Here is a 19,651-nt window from a genome sequence, read left to right on the forward strand (position 1 = left end):
ATGGTATATACAAGATGTCCCTTTTGGAGGCAAGTTTTCAGTGTGCTCTCAAATGGATGTCTTTTATGGAGACAAGTCTTCAATGTGCTGTCACAATCAGCCAACAAGGTGTCCTCATACATACATCACTTATGAAGACATGTCTTGTCTCAATCAGACAACTAGATGGTCTCAAAGACATGTCCCTTTTTGAGGCAAGTCTTCAGTGTGCTCTCGAAGGGATGCCACTTATAGAGACAGGTCTTCAATGTGCTCTCACAATCAGCCAACAAGGTGTCCTCATACATACGTCACTTATGAAGACATGTCTTGTCTCAATCAGACAACTAGATGGTCTCAAAGATGTCCCTTTTTGAGGCAAGTCTTTAGTGAGCTGTCGAAGGGATGCCACTTATAGAGACAGGTCTTCAATATGCCAACAAGGTGTCCTCATACATACGTCACTTATGAAGACATGTCTTGTCTCAATCAGACATCTAGATGGTCTCAAAGACATGTCCCTTTTTGATGCAAGTCTTCAGTGTACTCTCGAATGGATGTCTTTTATGGAGACAAGTCTTCAATGTGCTGTCACAATCAGCCAACAAGGTGTCCTCGTACAGATGTCACTTATGGAGACATGCCTGGTCCAATCAGACAACAAGATGGTCTCATAGAGATGTCCTTTATGGACGCATATCTTCAGTGTGCGTGCTGCACCGAACAGACAACAAGGTGGTCTCATTGAGATGTCACTTATGGAGACTATGGTGTGCTGTCCTGATCAGACAAAAAGGGGTTCTCAAATGGATGTCCCTTATTGAGACATGTGTTCGGTGTGGTCTCAAAGGTATGTAGGCATGTCTTCAGTGTGGTGTCCCAATCGGTCAACAATATTTTCTCGTAGAGTCTAGAGCGTTCCTTATGGAGGGAAGTCTTCGGTATGCAGTCCTAATCGGACACCAAGATGTTCTCAAAGAGATATTGCTTATGGAGCCATGTCTTGGTGTGCAGTCTTTAACAGACAACAAGGTGGTCTCACAGAGATGTCACTGTGATACAAAGAAGAGTCACAGAAATGAACTTTAGCCTAGTGAAAAAGATAAAAGACAAGGCGATAGATTTCAGGTCATTTAATTATTATTATCTGCTCTGCTCATACCCCACACCAAACCCTTATTCAAGACTTTAAAAGCATTAGAAGTAACAGATAAACACACTCTACTACAAATGAAGTTTCTACACAAATTTTTCAATAATTGCGATCCGGGTTACTTCATTCATGCATCAAAACAAATGACCAAATACATTCTCACAATACTAGAAACGGGCAGAAATCAATGATCCCACGATCCCGACTTAACATTAGGAAAAAATACAATTTTTGTCACTATCTTCAATTCCCTTTCTGCCTTTAAGTATCAGGATAAAATTCACACTCACAGTCTTCATGACTTCAATAATACAATATGTATAAAAATCATTTACTGGGATTATACAGTTCTCAATGTGTAATTCCACACTTTTACATAATGTGTTCACACTTGAACTTTCAATATTCACCACACATTTAATTTTGCCAAACATGATTATCATTTGTACATATGTGGCTTGGGCACTTGAGATACATTATCACGGTGGCAATTGCAGGACAAGGGCTTTTAAAATTATGTCAGTCATTTCAAACAACTTGATCTGTCTACTACTCTCATATATAATAAGGTCAAATCAGCTCAAAAGGCCCAAAAACGGTTGTTGTCAGACAAAAATATTACCGGTACAAGTACTTGCTGGAAATTCTTGCAGCCATTCAGTTCACTGTCATGCTGATTTCAACTTAACTCAATGAATGTTATATTGGGACTTGAAGAAATGTGTAATTACCCTACAACTTGGGCACTGTCACGTTTCTCAGGAAAGTCAAGTTTTTTCAGATAAATGCAAGAAAAAGCCATTTTCTCTCGTCAAAGGGCTCTAGTTGAGATGAGGCACGAGCGAAGAATGTAAATGTAATGGACGCCATTTTTCAAAACTTTCCAAGATTACTCAAACAAATTATTACAGAAGATGATTAACGAGTGTCGCGTAAATGAATACGCACATTGCTTGATTACACGACACACCTCAATCTTTTATTTTAACTTTATATTCAAAACTTAAACATGTGTTTCTTGCGAATGACCAATGGTGCGCAGTCAACCTCTTGAATCCCGGTGACCGACCAGTCAGTCATTTTGAAATAATGTTTTTTTTCCCAACGACCGACAGGTCGGTCTCAGTAATATTTTTATTCCCTTGAGCTTGACGCTATTTTATTGCTGGTTTTAGCGTGTTTGATGTACAGTAGGGTCAGTTAGAGCATGCCTGGGTAGATGGTGCCTCGTCACCGGACTTTGGCGGTTGTATGCGGGCGCCATACATCGTGAACGTCAGACCCAATTTCGCAACCACGTGACCACCCTGGGATCCCGTGATTTTCAAGTTTTGGGAGTCAAGAGGATAAACGCAGCAAACCAATCTAGAATGATCTGGATCGATCAAGATCACTGGTTCCGTGTAAATGGCCCTCACGTGTCTGCATAGGTTATGGTATTCCAACCACTTCAAGCACTTGGGTTGGTACCAAAATTATTAAAGGACCTTAGGCATTATTAACCCTTTGGCTCCCGAGGCCTATGTAACGCGATGTACCGAGATTTTTTACCAGTTTTATGCAAAATAACGTAAAAATACTTTTAAATATTGTACCTCCTTCATTATGCATCCTTGATTTATAGTCATAGTTCCACCTATGATAAAACCCCGTGTTTTTTCAAGACCCGTGTCTTCGCCGTGTGTCAAAAAACCAGCGGCGCACTTACACCTATCAGTTGTGTTAGATAATGGTTAATAGCCCCGGCGACAGGTGCGCTGTAGGTAGGGAGCTCTCCTGTGTTTCTTTCCTGTTGGAGGGGAATTTCGCATGCGCAATACCGAGGCAACTACACCGCGCCATCTGTCGCCGGATCTTAGAACTTGCAATTGCCGTGTCTATTCAGATTCCACCTATCAAAAACCCATGTTGAACACGGGTCTAAATTAGCCCCCGATTAGCCCCATCGAGCTCGATGGGGCTAATAGACACGGGGATTTGACACACGGGTCTATTTAGACACGACAATTCATAGGTGTAAGCGCAAAAGACACGGGGATTTGATAGGTGGAAGTACGACTAATAAAACCATACATTTTTGTAAAGCTGATTACCTTGGCTATCAATTGGCGTTGTTTCTGGGTATCAATTAGGTAAGAGGTAATCAATAATCAGTAATAATCAATATTTTTTGATTGATTTTGCTCTAATTGATTGATTTTTCTGATTTGAACAAAGTATATGGAAGTGTAATTGATGCAGTTACAACCTGTTAATGATCAACGTAACTTGATTGATAAACTTTGATTGATTCTATTACTGATTGATCGAATAATACAACATAATATTAATTTATGCTGATCAGTTCTTGTACTGTGACGCTGCACAAGCGCCCATCAAACTGCAGCGCCCTCTGTAAACTATGATTATGAATGAAACTAAATCTAGTCTTCTGCAGATCACCAGGGACATGAATACACTGTACAATAGCGTCTAACGTGTACTGAGAGTTCTATACTAAAGCATTAGTATAGGGACGATATATCGTACCACCTACGCGAGACAAAATACAGGGACGATATATCGTCCCCTCTAGGGAGGCGAGGGGTTAAGGGCAATATTACCCAGCTGTCCGCTGCCCAGTCACCTCCTGTTCTACATAAGTAGTTTCCATCAACAAATTGCACAAAAAAAGGAAAAATTCCAAAGACTGAATTATCGCGCTTTTCTGATGTTGACCCATTTAGCTCTCCAAGCAGTGACCCTTTTCACGTGGAACAGTGCACTAGTAAGGCGTTTCCTGGAGTTAGGACCTACCCTGTGACGTCTTGGTACTGATAGTGATATTATGGCGGGAAAGGTATTTCGTGCCAGGACTTGTGCTACCAGAAATAATGAATAACACGTTTTTCTACTATCTAAGAGCTGAAACAAAATGGCTAAAGCATCAAACATGATTGGAGATTGGAAAAATAGTTTATAGGTGAACCAGAGGAAGAACAAAAATACTGCAATAACAAGAGCAACGCATGGCGTAGCATATGCCCCGGTGAGCACATTGAGTTGGTGTATTAGGAAAGTGAAGTGTTTTTCAGACAACCCCGGGTAGCTGGTGTCATAGCTGACTAGGTTTAGTTGACATCGTGAAAGAGTTATTAGTCTGTAATGCCCGCTGTACACGTTATCTTTTTTTACCCACATAAAAAGTTACATGGTTATTACTCAAAGCGTTCTCGTTAAAATGAGAGGAAACGAAAAGTTTACAGACGCCTGACGCCTACCGGCTGACGGACATTGGTAAAACATAATGCCTCCGCAATGCTTTACGCATTGGCGGGGGCATAACAAGCTGCCTATTACTTTAGAGTCACACTCCACCAAAAAACATCGATGAAACCCCAGTAAAAACAGTAGTAGTAGAAGATTCAGCAGAAAGCATCTAAAATTGTTTGGGTAGACACCTGCGATATAAATTAAAACTGACCACATTCAGCATTTAAATCAACCGTTCTAGGAACAAACGTCTTGGCGCCAAAACCCGATGTTGGCGAAAATGACATAATATCATGTAAAATCCAAGGAAGACATCAAGGTATCGCCTACGAGTGAGCACCTGCAAAAATGTCAGTTGCAGCAGGAACTAGTCTTATCCAGAACGTGTGTAATCCATTTGTGATTGTGTAATTCACTATGAAATAAATCCTTAATCCAATGTTTCCGTTTCTTCCATGCACCGACACTGCCTCAAGAACATCCACCTCAATTTTGTTAAGTCCCTCGCATTGTTGTACTAAACAAATCATAGCCTGGAAAATCAAATTATAAAATTTCATCTATGATGTGATGATAATGCTTTACTTTGATAACAAATTAAGTGTATAATAAGAATGCAGTGGACAATCAAGTGACATATTTTCGTGTTTCCCAACAAAATCAGCCCAAATAACGATAATAACAAGGAATTTTATATGGCGCTTTAAAAGAGCTTTCATTACCCAGCCTATCCAGAAGGTAAGAGTTACAAAGTGGCACATGCCGGGTATCGAACCCAGGACCTCCCGATCACAATGTTGATGCTTAAAACGTTGTGCCTCAGCGTTCCTCTGAGCACAAATTACTCCATATGTCTGAAAATGTACCCATCTCTGTACGTAGGTCTTTTATTGTTTCATGACTATCCACAGGACAATGCATGAAGTGATTCAAAATCATCTCTAGGCACTGTATTTGGTTGCAGCCGGTCAGTTTAACCCAATTCGCTTCAAGTTTCTCGCCTGTCATGTGCTGTCAATAAGGCTGACCATTTGTCAAATTTCAGACCCACCTCTTGCTCACAAACATTCATCATGGTTTTCATCTCTGTCTGCGGCAACTCATCCTACAAGAAGTTTATGATGGCCTCAATATGAAATAACATAACATTTGTCAAATGAAAGTTATCTAATTGCTGTTTGCTGTGCAAATTGTCCACGACGAAGTCGGAAGATGAAATGATGGAGAAGACATGAATGGTTAAAAGGCAATTTAAAAATTGCATGTTTCTTACCTCCCAGTCCAAGATTGTTGTAAAGCTCTTCTGGCATCTTACGAAAGGTTTCTTTACACATGTTTATCACACACTCTGCAAAAAAATAACAATTCGAATCCTTTGAAAACATTTCGACAATCATATTCATCATTCAGAAAGACATAAGAAACGTTTCTGCGGCTGTCTAAGTGAAGACAATGACAGTCAAACCTTTTTTGCCTTTACATACATGTCGCACGAGAAGTAAAACTCGTCCTCGAAGATAATTCGTCCCCGGAAAATTAAACAAAAGTTGAAAGTTTCTGACATTACTTTCTAGTAATATACTTACTACTTTCAACTTTTCTCCTTCATTATATCTCTCTTTACTACCCTACTAGCTAGTTACCTACTCCACTCTTTTCATAGTAGGTAGAGGTAGGCAGGCAAAATAATTTTATTTTTCAAATAAGTATTTTTACTGGTCAGAATGAAAGAAAAGCTCTAAATTCTTCAATAAAATATTTCGCCTGCCTACTTCTACCTACTATAAAAATAGTGGGGTAGGTAACTAGCTAGTATGGTAGTAAAGAGAGATGTTACACAGAATGAGAAAAATCAAAAGTAGTAGTTATTACTACAGTCCATTCGTCAAGACTTATGAGTCTTAGAAATTAAAGTCAGAAACTTTCAACTTTGTAAAATTTTCTGGGGACGAATTATCCTCGGGAACGAACTTTCCAGGGACGAATTATCCTCGGGGACAAATTTTCCGGGGACGAATTATCCTCGGGGACAAATTTTCCGGGGACGAATTATCCTCGGGGATGAATTTTCCTTGGGGACGAATTATCCGGGAACGAATTTGCGGGGACGAATTTTCCGGGGACGAATTATCCGGGGACGAATTTTCCTGTAACCATACATCATACAGTATTAAAAAAAGAAGTTTGACCCAGCACAAAGCCCAACTCAGAGTCGGATGAAAAAAGATTTTATTCTGTTTTAACTCTTTAAATCCTTGAAATTTTTTTTGTGTTTCCCAGTATTTCAGCAATTTTCACCCCAAACGACCTCCAAATGCCCCCCCCTCCCCCCATGTACAAGACAGCTAATTAATTTCACTAGTATTATTTCATCAAACGGATGAAAACAAGTATATTGCACCGCCATATCCCTAAACCGCCCGAAAACCAGCCTTAGTTTCATGATGGCGATGGTGTTGCTTGAGATTAGGTACATACTGGCAGGCAGCTAGGCTGGTGTATTCCTGTTTCGCCTATTCCTGTTCCGCCTATTCCTGTTTCGCCTATTCCTGTTTCGCCTATTCCTGTTCCGCCTATTCCTGTTTCGCCTATTCCTGTTTCGCCTAATTCCTGTTTCGTCTATTCCTGTTCCGCCTATTCCTGTTTCGCCTATTCCTGTTTTGCCTAATTCCTGTTTCGCCTATTCCTGTTTCGCCTAATTCCTGTTTAGCCTATTCCTGTTTCGCCTATTCAAATGTATTGCTAACCTCCCCACAGACGTAGGAATATGAACCGTCCCTTACTGACCGACCAAACCCGAGGAGAGCCACATATGTACGCATTGACGAACGCATGTTACGCCTCAAAGAACAATACGTCAATGGAGAGAGGGACATAATGAGTTACGTTGATGCCATCAGTTACCTTGTCTGACATAATATCATGATATGTATTTTCCACCTTGTTTGACTTTATATGTGCTGTACCTACATGTATATTATGACATGGGTTTTACAGCTGATTTTGATCAAATAATTATGAGAATGTACAATATTATGTATTTTTATCAAAAACTCATGAATTCAGTTTTCATAAAATAAACGACTGCTTTACTCTACTTAATCTATTAGTTTTTACTGTGTGTCAGTATGGTCCTATGGTCAAATAAGTCCCGGACTGTCCCCGCTTTCAAGGTGACTCTTTCAAAACGGTCATGGCATGGTTTGTTAACAAAGTTGATGGCATTTGATTAGTCAAATTGTCATCACATCGTTAACATCATCCAATTGTCCCCTCACATTTTCCCCATAAAATGGACATGCATCCCTAAGGTTCCCCGTGGGAGAGTCGATTTATTGTAGGGGTACCGGAAAGTAGGCGAAACAGGAATAGGCGAAACAGGAAATAGGCCAAACAGGAAATAGGCCAAACAGGAAATAGGCGAAAAAGGAATAGGCGGAACAGGAATAGGCGGAACAGGAATAGGCGAATCAGGAATAGCCGAAACAGGAATTTTGTAGGCGAAACAGGAATAGGCGAAACAGGCATAAACCGCTAGGCTAGGAAACTAGACAAAAATCAGTGGCCGAATATCGGCCGGTTAGGATATAAAGGGTCAAATATCACATGCCAAAAAATGACAAGCAGTTTTTTAAAAAAAACGACCGATGCCATGACTTTCAATTCCAAGCGATAACAGATCAATTAAATCAAAAATTTGTATTGAAAAAGTTTGACCATCCAGTCCACTCCATCATCCATAGCCCAAAAACGATGCGGACAAATAATTTATCATGAATGGACAACAGTAGTAACAGTATTTTATTGTAAAATAAAAGGCTGTATTAAAATTTTAGTAAATACTTACGGATTTTACATTCTTCAAAACACTGACTGACTGAGTGTGGGCACAAGTGGCATTAAAAACCCCAGGGGTGGCACGGAGGGCCTGCAATGTCACATTTAAAAAACATGAGTTACCAAGATTTGGTAACCCAATGCAATCATAATCTACAAAACAAAAAGAAATACATGTATTAAGTGGTAGAAAAAAAATTTTTCAACTGATTTGAAATATATCTTAAACGATATGTGCTGGAGGTGCCGAGCCTCTTTCATGCCGTCATTGCCATGGTGATGCTGGCCGATGCTATTGCGTCCCGTCAATCAAATATCCTTAAAAAAATTGTATTACAAATAGTAAAACATCTTGACAGTGCATCATGCTGTGCACACGTGCTACCCGCTGACCCGAGTGACCGACTTTCGAATGTGGTCTCGAGCCAATGTGCATCCTTTTCTGTGAAGATCTATTGTAAACATGGTTTGTTTTGGCGACCCTAGGTGGTGCCGGCGTATCTGGCAATACTGCAAATGTCCTATAAATAGACGAATTCGAAGAAGTCTGTTTTGGTGCTGACAAGAGCGTGGTGTCCCTAGGCATTGTCTAAAGTCAGCTAAGGCCTTCTGACGAGTGACATGTTCTGGGTGTGCGCACTCATTGTTTAAATTGTTTTGGAGCCGATTCCTCTTCTTCAAACAGGCCTATCTGGATGAACACACTCCCTCAAGTGCATGCACACAGTCCCTTCACTGCCACAACCTTCTACCAAAATAACATTGCGCAATATTGTTTCACCACAAGGCCTACTCCTCGTTATTTCACCAGTTACGTCATTACGTTGATAGACGAATTCAAAGAAGTTTGCACTGACCCTTGAACAAAGGATCGCCGTGTCTCTCTAGGCACTGTCCGAAGTCAGCTTACTAGGCCTTCTGACGTATTCCGAGTGTGCGCATTCGATTTGTTTTCGCACCGATTCCGTCTTCGTCTATTTCCTAAGTGGTGATATAGACCTAGGCCTAGTACCGATATATAGTATGCACTCCAGATCCATGACGTGTTGGCAATACAATATCATGATGAACGCACACCCAATACTTGACTTGCCAAACTCAGAAATGCAGCGCCACTCGCGGACAAAGATAGAACAACTCGACATTTTTTTCACCGGTTTTCGCTGCGCATGCGTACCAGCCGTCATCTTTCGCGGCGACGGACGAGAAAAACAACTGTTCTACACGCAGTGAAAGCAAATTCACACAGGTAAACTGGTTATAACTGTGGTACGTCTGTTTCTTAACACGTAATAGTTATCAGATTGCTAAATTATCTTAAACCATGAGCCTTAAAGAACTTTTTGAACTCTCAAAAACTTACACAAAACAAGTTCAGATTGCTGCCATTATTAGTTTCCGGATGGCTGGTACGCATGCGCAGCGGTGAAAAAAATGTCGAGTTGTTCTATCTTTGTCAGCGAGTGGCGCTGCATTTCTGAGTTTGGCAAGTCAAGTTTTAACAGCCACAGAGTAAGACTGAGCTGAGAGTTACACTAGGCTTACACAGACATGATGTAGCCTGTATAGCCTGAACGCCTTTAAGTCTGCACACACTCGACAGTGTCAATGACACACACGCCATGCATTGATTGCATGAATGATGATGCAAACGCAAAGGTCTGTACTCTGTGGTACCGGTAGGCCTACGAGTAAGCGTCTTTTTCTCACAGAATCAACGAAAAAAACTTGTTCGTCTTCTACAATACTTTTCCCTAAATCATCCAGACCGTAAAGCAATAATATTTACCGATTACATGATGGCGAACAGCAATCCCAACGCTAGTATTTCGGAACAAATAAAATGAAAAGGCACAAACTACTCTTGCTAGTATAACCGCGGCAAAAGCACGAAAAGCAGCGACAAGACAGTGTCCAAACGCAAGGGAAATCGTCGTTAATTTGTAAAGTACGCCCTCTCGCGGAGAACGACTGACCCCGTCTTGGCCATTCCAATGTTAGTGCCCTAACATACGCTTATGCTGGCTAACAACAAAAGGCACTTAGCTCGGTAAAAAATGTAAGAACACCTAACTGATGGTGAACGTGTATATATACAAATATGTATAATATATATTATATATATATTATATATAATATAATATATATATAAAAAAATTAAAAAAATTAATAATTACATTTTACAAAATATATATCAAGAATTAAAGTAAATGGCCAAATAAATACATAATTAAAAATAAAATAAAATAATTATAATAAAATGGGAAATAACACAAACCTAACCCTTACCAACTCTAACCCTGTAACCTTAGCACCCCCATGATACTACCACTACCCCAACCCCTAACCCTGACCATACTACCCCTCTACCCCTACCCCCACCCCCAACCCTAACCATACTACCCCTCCCCAACCCCTAACCCTAACCATACTACCCTACCCCCACCCCCAACCATACTACCCCTCCCCAACCCCTAACCCTAACCATACTACCCTACCCCTAAACTTAGAGCCACCATAATACAACCCCTAACCCTAACCTAGTGCCCTCATGATACTACCCCTAAAGGAAGGATGTTGGTGAGGGTTAGCAATAGCATTAAAGGAAGGGTGTTGGTGAGGGTTAGCAATAGCATTTAAGGAACGGTGTAGGGTTAGGCTTAGCAATACCATTAATGGAAGGGTGTTGGTTAGGGTTAGCAATAGCATTAAAGGAAGGGTGTTGGTTAGGGTTAGCAATAGCATCAAAGGAAGGGTGTTGGTTAGGGTTAGCAATAGCATCAAAGGAAGGGTGTTGGTTAGGGTTAGCAATAGCATCAAAGGAAGGATGTTGGTGAGGGTTAGCAATAGCATTAAAGGAAGGGTGTTGGTGAGGGTTAGCAATAGCATTTAAGGAACGGTGTAGGGTTAGGCTTAGCAATACCATTAAAGGAAGGGTGTTGGTTAGGGTTAGCAATAGCATCAAAGGAAGGGTGTTGGTTAGGGTTAGCAATAGCATCAAAGGAAGGGTGTTGGTTAGGGTTAGCAATAGCATCAAAGGAAGGGTGTTGGTTAGGCTTAGCAATCTATACTATAATGCGCGTTGTGGCCGCTAAATAGGAGGCGATTTTTGTTTCAAAATTGGGCCTAGAAAATGCGTCGAATTCTTGCAACTTTTGGTTTCGTAGGTGTGGATCACAAGTAAGAGTGTCACTGAGGGTGTCATACGTCGAATATCTTGGTGGTTTTGGAATAAATAACAACTTTGTGGAGAGCACGTCGACTGGAGAGCTCCGCTCATTCTCAAAAGCATACACAAACTTCACGCATATTATCCCTGCCATATCAGTATTAGCTTCCAGCACGTATGTAGTGCTATACAACCTGGTCCATGGTGCAGGGTATTAGCAGGGAGATTAATGATTAGCCTGTTCTATTTTAGTTCTATTCGAGAAACACTGACCTGAGTGATAAGGCAAATTCCACAGAGTGGCCTACCGGAACATGCAGTCAGGGTATCAATAAACAGTTATGCCAGGATGGACAAAATATGTACAGTGGCCAGCGCTTGCTCTTTGATTTATTCTTTACTGACTGATGTTGTCAGTTTGAATTGCGTTCTGCATCTCTCCATGCGCCTGGCTTTGGTCCGACAGTGGCATTGGGTACGGGAGTGGGTAGGTGATATGCCTAATATGTGAGGCCCTTATTTGGAACAGGACCTGCTGTCACTGGTCTCAATGCATTGTGCAAAATAGCGTACTCCAATCAATCTATTGGGGGTTGCATGTAGATAGCAGCAATAAGTCCCTAAATGCAGTTAATTTCGTGTTTAACCTTTAATAAAACTTCAGTAACGTTAGAAATTAAATGTAGTTCAATCATCGTGCCCATTTAACTAATGTATATTACATTTCAACTTTGCCCGCTCCATGGGTATATGCTTACCATTAAATGAAGGGTAATGATGAGGCTGAGCAATACCAAAAGGAAGGGTGTTGGTTAGGGTTAGCTATAAATTTGTCTGGATATCGAGGCAGAGATTTCGGATATTTATTAGATTTTTCTTGAGGTTGCCACAGAACCATCCGGCGCATATGTTCAAACACTAATGACCTCTGAAACATATGCGATCCGAGTCCACTGTCTTCACAACTCGGGGCTACACAAGGCCAAATACATTGATGGCGCCATTGAAAAAGCCCTCAAGATGGACGGTGGACAAGCCTTCTTCAGGCGAGACGTCGGGTAAAAAGAAAAGAGGAAAACCTCTTAACTGATATAAGGTGTCGTTCTGTTGTCTGTTTCAGCATTTTACACACATCAGCTATAATTGGTATGATATTTACTTATTACATGTATACTAGTAGAAGCCACTATTTATGATGACTGCACATTATGTAGCGTATCACTGTCACATGTTGCAGGAGGATTTGCAGATGCAATGTCTCTTAAGAAGGCATTGAACTTGTCACTGTCATTCTTCCGAGCTTTTCTCCAAAGATTTTCAGCCAAATATCCAGCATAAAAGTCCTTTCTGCATGAAACAGGTAGAGAGCGTTTAACATATTATTACCGAGCAGGACTAGCGTATACACAAACGACGCAGTGAAATGCCATTCAAAATCACAAAATTTATTCAGTCGATACATTCATCTGAAGTAGCTGGACGGTAAGCACTGGCAATGTCCGAAAGGAAAGCTAAAAAAATGTCCGACTCATTCTTCCTACTCTTGCGCCACAGATACTCAGCAAGATACCCTCCGTAAAAATCCTTTCTGCACGAAACAGGCAATGACCGTTTAAGATGCCGCCAAGAACCCTCTATTGTATTCGTACATGTCCCGTCGGCTGCTTTGTATTCCACCGAATGGTTCACCGTCTTGTGAACGTAACCCTCAGGTAGATCTTCTATACAATCATAGGCGCGCCAACAATCTGAAAATAATTTGATCATGCATGTTAAAAAGTAACCTGTAACCTGATAATATTCATTCGTCATATTTCACATACCAATGATAATGTTGATGCTTGAAATGCTCCACAGTTATGGTTTTCAATGTACAACTTGTATTTTACTCACCAGATGATATAACACTCTTTGGCTCTATCCATTTCTGGATGAGAGAGAGCAGGACCTCTTTCGTTCTGGCCTCAACGGGAACGAGGAACATCTAGCTGCTGTCATTCTTCTCACATCCTCCAAAGATGCATTGACCTTCAACACGATGGCCCGCATGGTACTTTACTTTCCCGATCTTGGTTTCATCTATCTCAACCTCGATGTCAGGTCCTCCGATTTTCGATCATTTGGCAATGCAAATTTCCACACAGATTTCCCTGCAGAAATTGCACCAATCTGTGGCTGTAGCGCTTGATATTTTCATTTCGTGAATGATGACCTGGTTGCTGCGATTTGTTGCTCACAGGTAGGTAAACTCAACCATTTCGGCAAGCGTAATGTTAGCCTTTCCCATCCAACTTCCTTTTCGGATCGATCGCGTTACACGTTTGTGTCTTACCCCGTTAATTGTTCTTTGGCATGACCATTCATACGAATCCGAGGAGGGGTTACCACTGGTCATCTTCGTCATTTTCATGTCGCACTTACAAATTGGGCATACGTACCGACTGGAAAGAAGTTTTTTCTCCTTCAACCATGCAATCAGGTCCATCTTCGATTCATCAGTGAGGCGTATGATGTCCGTGTGCGTTGTTGGCCATGTCTTTTCATCACGGTGGTAACTGACCTTCCAACCGGCCTCAGCAGCTGTATCAACCTCTTTCACTTTTATTATCTTTGAACGTGGCGTTTCTTCTTCCATTTCTCAGATACTGCAAGGTATATACCCCAACTTGTGTCTTATATACACGTATATTTTAAATTCGAGTATTATGTAATAGATCACGGTAGGCGTAAACTACCGATTTACGAAGTAAAATTCAGGGTTCAATGAACAAAATTTTCGTGCGTTCTTCCAGTACTGTAATCCCTGAAGTTAATAGTTATGAATAAAAAGCCCTTTTACACAGTGCACGCAGGACCGAATCATACTGCGCTGGTATTACCTGATCTGCTGATGTAACTCCATACCATGACCAGATGGAAGCATGTTCAGTCGGTGCAGCAAAATAGGCTTACATTAACGTCATAAATAAAACATCTAGGACGTTCTTTTACTATTGGCATTCAGAAAATTATAGGCCTACAAATGTGTAATGGCTGGGCTTGAGGGTTCAATATCAAACAAGCCCTTCGGCGATAATGGCTCACTGTGAGAAATGATTGCTATAATGTTGTCAACAGAGACTGGACCAATTGGTTCACTTACTGAATCCAAGATGGCAGACCACCAGACTAAAATGCGAGTACTAATTGAAGAGGTTAGAAGTATAATCAGGCTAAGGCACATTTTAAACCCTATATTTGGAGAAAAATGCAAAAATATGAAAAAAATCTTCACATTCCCTGGAAACACGCAAGTGATGATTTCTAGATATCGCTGAATCATTAAGAGGCACCGAAGGCTTTTCTGCGAAGCGCTACTATGGTTAACGTGCATACCACGTCATCCAATGTAAACAATGTTTCTCAAGTCCATGGATTCGTTTCAAATGGCTTAAATTTGACTTAAAATGGCCGCCAGAAGAGATAAACGCGCGAAAGTAGCAACTCGACTATTCTGAGCTCCGCGAGAGAACCACAAGATTATTCTCACTGTTTTTTAATCAAACTTCAATTTCTGGGGGTTTACCCCCCCGACATATGTGATTTTTGATACTTTAGTGATAATATCCAAAAGATGCTTAAAATGGATATAATCCTGAAATAATGAAGCAAAAGACAGGCAGGCGTTCGAGAAAAAAAATTTTATTTTGAGATTTCAATAAACCTTTTGAACGAATTCCACATGGGCCGTGGTGGGATCCGAAGACACCTTAAGGAGGAATGTATCTTTGTATGGGGTACCATTGGTTTTGCAGATCTTCTGGTTTTTAGCTCACCTCTTAGCAGAGGTGAGCTTATCCCATACCGTGGCGTCCGTCGTCCGTCGTCGTCGTCGTCGTCGTCGTCCGTCGTCCGTTAGCAGGGCACGTTTCGTAACTGTTAGAGCTATTGAGTTGAAACTTGGTACACATGTACCCTTATGTGATGACACCTTGGAGACCAAGTTTCGGTCCGATTCGTTTCATGGTTTGGCCACCAGGGGGCCAAACGTTAAAAGTGAAAATATGCAATATCTCCCTTAATAGTAGTCGGGAAATTTTGAAAAAAATATGGTAGGTACTTCTAGCAAAGGTGCATCATATATCCTCCGGGTTTTTGATTTGACCTCCTTTTCAAGGTCACAGAGGTCAAATGGTGTAAATTGGCCGTTAGGATGTAACGATGGCACGTTTCTAAACTGCAATGATACCAAATTTGGTACACATTTACCCCTTAGTCAGGTGATCTCAGGGACCGAAGTTTGGTCCAATATGATTCACCACTTGACCACCAGGGGGCAAAATCCAATGAAATGGCCAGGGCCATTGTGCTCACCTCATGTGGAGGAAAGATGGATAAAGAGCATTGTATTGTGTCATGTAGTGTTAGGTTTGATGTAGGTCCAAGCAATTACAATTTCCCCAAAATGGCCAATTTACAGTACATTCGACCTCTGTGACCTTGCAAAGTAGGTCAAATCAAAGAAGACCCGGGTGACACATCGAATGGTTGTTAGAATTAGATGTACCTATGATATAAAATTGGTGCCAATCGGGCAAGTCATTACTAGGAATAATGGCATTTTGAAGAATTTAGGATTTGGCCCCCTCCTCCCTGGAGGCCAAACGGCAAATCAGATCGCACCAAACTTCGATACCTGAGATCACCTGACCAAGGGGTACATGTGTACTTAATTTGTGATCAATAGTCATTGCAGTTAAGAAACGTGCCATAGTTACGGCCTGACGGCGAATTTACGCCATTTGACCTCTGTGACCTTGACAAGAAGGTCAAATTAAAAACCTGTGTGACATATACTGTATGGTGGTTAGATGTACCCATGATATCAAATTGGTGGCAATCGGGCAAGAAGTTAAGGAATAATCACATTTTTAAGGTTTTTGGATTTTGCCCCCTGGTGGTCAAGTGGTGAATCATATTGGACCAAACTTCAGTCCCTGAGATCACCTGACTAAGAGGTAAATGTGTACCAAATTTAGTATGAATAGTCATTGCAGTTTAGAAACGTGCCATCGTTACATCCTAACGGCCAATTTACACCATTTGACCTCTGTGACCTTGAAAAGGAGGTCAAATCAAAAACCCGGAGGATATATGATGCACCTTTGCTAGAAGTACCTACCATATTTTTTTCAAAATTTCCCGACTACTATTAAGGGAGATATTGCATATTTTCACTTTTAACGTTTGGCCCCCTGGTGGCCAAACCATGAAACGAATCGGACCGAAACTTGGTCTCCAAGGTGTCATTACATAAGGGTACATGTGTACCAAGTTTCAACTCAATAGCTCTAACAGTTACGAAACGTGCCCTGCTAACGGACGACGGACGACGACGACGACGACGACGACGACGGACGACGGACGCCACGGTATGGGATAAGCTCACCTCTGCTAAGAGGTGAGCTAAAAACCTTAAAAATGTGATTATTCCTTAACTTCTTGCCCGATTGCCACCAATTTGATATCATGGGTACATCTAACCACCATACAGTATATGTCACACAGGTTTTTAATTTGACCTTCTTGTCAAGGTCACAGAGGTCAAATGGCGTAAATTCGCCGTCAGGCCGTAACTATGGCACGTTTCTTAACTGCAATGACTATTGATCACAAATTAAGTACACATGTACCCCTTGGTCAGGTGATCTCAGGTACCGAAGTTTGGTGCGATCTGACTTGCCGTTTGGCCTCCAGGGAGGGGGCCAAATCCGAAATTCTTGAAAATGCCATTATTCCTAGTAATGACTTGCCCGATTGGCACCAATTTTATATCATAGGTACATCTGATTCTAACAACCATTCAATGTGTCACCCGGGTCTTCTTTGATTTGACCTACTTTTCAAGGTCACAGAGGTCGAATGTACTGTAAATTGGCCATTTTGGGGAAATTGTAATTGCTTGGACCTACATCAAACCTAACACTACATGACACAATACCATGCTCTTTATCCATCTTTCCTCCACATGAGGTGAGCACAATGGCCCTGGCCATTTCATTTCTAAAGAATAATCAATATTCGCTAGCAGGCTTTTTATGCTCCCAGGTATGAAGAGGGTTCTATGTTCCTCAGGTTCTTTGTTCATCAGTCTGGTGTTCCTCAAGAGTCAATTGTCTTCCAGTCTCTTGGCCTGCAAAAACCCTTTCAACCAATTTTTTATGCATTAACCATTCGGCAACATGTTGGTGGGGGAAAAACCTGATCCCTGACCCCTTGAATTGGTTGCCCAGGTACGACCACAAGCAATTGTCTCAAAGAAGCCACCAGTACGACCTCTTGGTAGTCTTGCCAATATCATGCCAGTAAAAAGGAAGGGTAATGATGGTTGAGGGTTGCAGTGAGGGTACCATCGAAGGAGTACCTCTTCCTCGCTCTGGGTTAAACGTGTCAAAGGCCTGCACCATCATGAAGGTTTGGAGGTTCCACTCAAGCACCCCGGGGTAAGCAGCTCAGAAGGACTTATTGAGAGGCCAATAGGGGGGTTGAGGGGCCTTCCCCCAATGCACTAGCTAAAACATGTCAGAAGGACGGGGGTAGGGGGGGGGGGCTCTCCATGGCGACAGTTGCGTGAGTTCAATAGAGCTTGCACTTTACATTAGAATCTGCCAGAGTCCCAGACTACGATAGTCTGGACACCTTTCGGGGGAGGGGGACATTTTCCATTTCTTTGCCGGCTATTATGACGATGGTGTTGAGTTACTGCTAATGCGATACACGGAGAAAACTGTCTATCAAAACAAAAAATTGGCGGAAGGAACTATAGCAGGGTCCGAACCAGGGGGTTTGCGGGGTTTCCCCCCAACCCGAAGGCGCTGCGCGCTTACTAGGGCACTGCACTGATAATATTATGTGTTGAAAGCATTTGCTTCTTTAAGGGTATAAATACTGCAAAATGTGCATAAACCAAGAAGGGTTGTTACAACTAGTTACACTACGGACTTAGTGATAAGGCCTCGTCCCATCGCTCTTACCGGCCACTACGACAAGTCAATACTCTTGCTGATGATTCGTCATTATTGGTCGTCGCAAAAACAACGAATTGACACAGATATCAACTAGGTCAACCAATCACGCGGTAGTCTGGCGGACACACCTCCACGACACACTTTATGTGACTTAGCATGGTGTCCCTGATGCGGCCACTAAAGACATGATGACGTAGATTGCCACAACAAACTTGTGGTGTGAAGCTATATTGCAATAAAACTTGCAAAATATGTTTTAAATAACCTATTTTATTGATTTACGTCAAGAAAATATAATTTTGATAACTTTGAAACCTGATGGACGCTGGTGGACGCTGTTTAGGATGTCCGGCCTATACGTATACATTGACTTCAGAATTCACCGGCCATCCGCATCAGGCTGCAAGTGCAACTCTGTCAGTCAGTGTCACCCAAACCAGGTCATACCAATGCTGCCAGTGATTCACAGACAACTAATTGACACTTCGATGAGTATTTCCATCACCTCGACATCCAAGGAGGGTACCGCGGTGACGTCACATCACGTGATCCCGACCCATATTACTGATCGCTATGGCCAATCAGATTCAGTCTACTGACAGCAGCAGCACTGAACACATCTCCACGTCTCACTGTCTGGTGCGCTCCTGTACACAAAAACACCAATAGACATGAGATATTGCAATACCAAGTATGGATTCTTCCTGTGCAAAATAATATTTACAGAGCAGATTAATTTCCATGAATAAAAAAGACGTTTGGCGTGGCCAAAGTGCGGAAATAATGTCTCCGCTAAAATACACTACGAAATACACTAGGCAATGCACTACGCAATATACAGTAGAGATGCAGTTGAGTTTGTTATTGTTTTGACTTAGAAGCCCGCCCATATCATAATATCTTCATGTATTCATGAAGTATGAACTCATTTCTGTCCCATACAACTCTAAGAACAGTCAATTTCTCCTTAAATCATCACCGAAACGGCGATATCCGCAGGAAGATTTCGTTCTAGTGTCCGAAAATGCATGATCTTACAGGGGCGCTAACTCGACAAATAGAGGGGATCTATGGGGATCTATGAAAGTTTTAGGTCTTACAGGTCTCGAACTTGTAAAATCTGTAAACATGCCTCCAAATCCCATTATGATAATGAACAGATTGCCCCATATCTGGGAGACTGTTTTAAACCATCGCTAATTTTGGAAGATCGGTGCCCGGCTATTTGGTTTAAAAAACCCTATTTTTCCCCAT

The 19,651-nt window shown here is 41.6% G+C and overlaps 1 long non-coding RNA gene across 1 annotated transcript; it reads right to left on the reverse strand.

The window, feature by feature from the left end:
* Positions 1-1,101: 1,101 nt before the first annotated feature.
* LOC135486684 (uncharacterized) lies at positions 1,102-9,536 on the reverse strand. The gene is made up of 3 exons (XR_010446737.1): positions 8,232-9,536; positions 5,658-5,732; positions 1,102-4,917 (listed from the first exon to the last, which is right to left on the reverse strand). It is a non-coding gene; the product is annotated as an uncharacterized LOC135486684 (long non-coding RNA).
* Between the last annotated feature and the right edge of the window lie 10,115 nt (positions 9,537-19,651).

The sequence above is a fragment of the Lineus longissimus genome, chromosome 4 (assembly GCF_910592395.1).
Source record: "Lineus longissimus chromosome 4, tnLinLong1.2, whole genome shotgun sequence".
Classification (NCBI taxonomy): domain Eukaryota; kingdom Metazoa; phylum Nemertea; class Pilidiophora; order Heteronemertea; family Lineidae; genus Lineus; species Lineus longissimus.